General features: G+C 39.5%; 1 non-coding gene across 1 annotated transcript; it reads right to left on the bottom strand.

Annotated features, from left to right (window-relative positions):
• Positions 1-3,621: 3,621 nt before the first annotated feature.
• LOC120087406 lies at positions 3,622-3,722 on the bottom strand. The gene has a single exon (XR_005484545.1). It is a non-coding gene; the product is annotated as a small nucleolar RNA R71 (small nucleolar RNA).
• Positions 3,723-4,015: the final 293 nt, after the last annotated feature.

Genomic DNA, 4,015 nt, shown 5'->3' with positions numbered 1-4,015 from the left:
TTCGAACAAAAATCAAGTTTATGATTTCAACTGCCACGTCTCCACATAGTTCACACCGTGAGATTCATATAACGCTTCGTGTCACCCTGGGAGTGACCTCCCTACGAAGAGCGGATGTATACGTCAATACCAAGGTGAACGGAGGAAGTAGTTCATAGTAAGTGGGTGAAGGAAATGTGTCAACATACCCTATGGTCTCCTCCATTAGTCTGAACCATGAGATTCTTATGTTCCACCTGCTGGTTAGCTTTAAGTGGCCCTTTGCTAGTTGTTTAACAACGGCTATCCCCACGGAGGGTTGTAACATAGGATTCGGAACAACCCAGGCTTCAGTAAAATGAATAGGGCTTTATAGTTATGTCTTGGGTATTGTTTTCTATTTTTAGAGCAATACTCATCCGTTCTATAAGATCCAAAAATGGCGGGTCTACACTTACAGAATTATTAAGTGTTAATAATGTCTAACCAAAAGCGGTACCTAAATGACTATCGGAATATGAGTTATTCTGGAGGTAGTATTTAGTCAAGAATGTCTTGATATAGTATCGTTGCAAAAGAATAATCTTGGGTAAATTATTAAAATTGCTAAAACTTGATTGGATATTTAATTTCAGAATGACATGTTCAATAATACAAGTGTTGGCGTCAGATAAATTTATTGGTGATAGTTATGTGAATTAGAAATCAAATTTGAACACGATACTTGTGATAGACAATTTGCAGTTTGTCTTAACTGAGGACTGTCCTCCCATTCCTAGCTCTAACACAAACCAAATGTTCGGGATGTATATAACGATGGGTCAGGGCTAATGATATAGCCCGTGCTTATATCCTCGCCAGCATATCTGATATGTTGACAAAAGAAGCATGAGGATATGAGTTCTGCCAAAGAGATTATGGAATCTCCGCGAGGGATGCCATTAAGTACGTTTACAACAGTCGCATCAAAGTGGGGACCAATGTGTGAACATGTCCTTGACATGATGGTCCACTTTAATATGACAGAAGAAGTAAACGGTGTTTTCATGAATGATTTAAGTCAAGTTGGTTTTATTCTAGAATCTCTTTTGAAGAGTTTTTCTGCAAATTTTGAATGCATTAATGAATAAAATTTAACTACTCTACTGAATGAGCTACATGCTTACCAAACAATGTTGAGAACAAAGGGTCTGGTGTCAGAAGCAAATGTTACTACTGCCAGAAGTGAGGAATATGACAAGCCTGAAGTTGCTTCCTTTTCAAAGAGTAAGAGTATTCTTGTGAAGAAAGGAAAAGAGAAAGGGAAGAAGAAGCCTACTGATTGAAAGGTGATAACTTGTAGAAATACAAGTTATTTTTGCTCTAAAGTTGGAACAACTAAGGTTTTTAATGATAGATTCTCCTCATTTTTAGAAGAAACGCATGGATTTATTCAAACATTAGCAAAAGCATACAAAAGAAGTTTTATTACTAAATATCACGACACTAACGCATTGTATTGTAGGATTTCAACGCAATGATTAACGCTAATGCATTAGACAAGTGTCGCAGGAAAAGCTCTAACACATGGGCCATGCGTCGGAGGGAGTTCAATGCAGAGAAGATTCATTACTCCAGGCTGATTGTGTCACATCACCACTTGCAAGTATGGGCACCTGCAGTAGGCAGCGTCTGAAAAGCTTCCAAGCACAGGCGACGTCTGAAAAGCTTCTGAGAGTCAGGCGGCTAACATGGGTATGGACTTTAATGTTGACCAGGACATGGACTTTAATGCTGCCCATTCACCAAGTGGACGTGACCAACGCCTATAAATAGATGAAGTCCCTCTAGAGTTAAGAAGTTCAAAAATTATCAAGATCCTTACCCTCTGTATATTGTAATCATTGTTCTAGTTCTATAGAGACTGTGTTCTGGTGATAGATGATCAGAAGGGTTGAGAACCACCACCACCACCGGTCAAGGAGCGGAGGAAGCTAATCTTGAGAAAGACACTTCATCCAATTCCTAAACAAGTGATTGTACACAACGAGATTGAGCCAAAGAAATACAAGAGAATTGTATTCTTTGGCTTGACTCAGTTTCCTTCTTCTCATTTATCACTGTCATTCCATTTGATTAAATATTGCTTTTGTAAAGACTTTCTATTTCTTTATAAAATTCATATGTTTGATCCATCATACTTGCCATTGTTTATTTCTTGTTTATGTTGAATGCATTAATACTTTATGCACAACTTCATTCTAAAGCTCAAGCCAACTTGACAAATTGGTAAAAGCATCTTTAACTTAGATTGTTCGAAAGAATAACTAAGCTGCATTAAGTAGGATGCCTAGTACAGCTAGAGATAGACTTACGGGTGTCTATTGCATTTTGTGTTAGACGCATGCATCCTAGAGATAGGCTTTGTATGTTATTCGCATTGAGAAATGTTGAATGAAGTCTGACGCATAAACAAAAGATAAGCAAATCATCCCATCTCATTCACATCACAACCTAGTTGTGTACACTCATCTTAGACCGACACGTCCACTTACCTTAAACTCCATTTTTGCATGATCCATCATTCACCACTCAACTCTTTTGTATCTCCTTGCACAGGCACAACAATTTAGTGTAAATAATACATTTCTCACATTCATTTAGGAAAATCCCTACAATAGATACAACGCAAGGCCTGCGTTTGGTTAACTGAATCCCTGAGTTCGACCCTGGACTTATCAGGAACCTAAATTAGATTTATACTTGGGTTTGGTTTAGGAAAACTTGAACGTCATTAGTAAGAGTTGTGTGCATCTGTGCATATATCTAACGCCCCAACGCGTTACAACTACTTAAACGTATCAAAGCATAAACGCGTCACTTACACTTTGAACTTATTCTTCCAATTTATTTTATACAAAATACTCTTAGAGCGAATCACGATAGCAACGAACAAGTTTTTGGTGCTGTTGCTAGGGATTCAGAAACAAAAACTAACCAAAAATTTCGTTTGTATCTGTTGAAAGAACACTTCAGTCGAGGGAGTATTACAAGCTATGCTTAAGCTTGTGAATGTTTATGAGCAAGGAGAGCACTCCTGAATTCAGATACGACCCCGAGATTGAAAGGACCTTCCGGCGTAGGAACCGATCTAACCATCGTTGAAGGTTGAGGCAGAAATTTCTCAGACAATAGAACAGGCAACGAGCAATGGCAGAAGAACAGGAAAATCAGCAACTAGCTCATGCTGCACAGAATCCAATCCTAATGGCGAATAGCAGCATGCGTCCCATGGGGGAGTACACGTCCTCTATACTGTATGATTTCTCTCCAGGAATCATATACCCAACACCGAATGGAACCAGGTTCGAGATGAAATCTGTTGATGCTCTAAATGCTCCAGTTCTGTGGATTAATTTTGAGGTGGTCAAATTGGTGAAGATCCTCACGCTCTCCATGAAGCGTTCCTGGAAACGTGTAATTTCATTGTTTGATTCCTGGAATCACCCAGAGGCGATCAGGCTGTCCTTTTCCCTATTCTTTGGTGATTGACGCAAAACAATGGGTGAGCTCTCTGGAGACTGGTTTGAAATCACCACCTGGGAGAGTTGGTGGAGAAAATTTATGCAAAAATACTTCCCACCTACACCAACATAAGGAGGGGTTCGAAAGATTATGAACTTTGAACAAGAAGATGCTGAGACCTTAAGCGCTGCATGGGAGCATTTTAAGGGCTTGGTCAAGAATTGCCCGAACCATGGACTACCTCTAATTATCCAAATGGAGACGTTTTATGGAGGCTTGAATAGAGCATCATAGATGGCAGCAGATGCAGCAACGGCTGGTGGACTTATGGACAAATTCTATACTGAGGCTAAAGAGATACTAGACTGCATTGATAAACACAATATGGAATGGGTGGATGATACATATGATGGAAGAACTGACAGGAGAAAGAGATCTCAGAACGTTAATTCTATTGATGCCAATGCAATAGCCACACTTTCTGCTCAAGTGGCTACAATGACCAGCCTTCGGCAGAACATAACGCTTGGAA

This window comes from Benincasa hispida, chromosome 9 (genome assembly GCF_009727055.1).
Source record: "Benincasa hispida cultivar B227 chromosome 9, ASM972705v1, whole genome shotgun sequence".
NCBI lineage: Eukaryota > Viridiplantae > Streptophyta > Magnoliopsida > Cucurbitales > Cucurbitaceae > Benincasa > Benincasa hispida.
The sequence above is the reverse complement of the archived record's forward strand: the minus strand, read 5'-3'. Positions and strand labels throughout refer to the sequence as shown.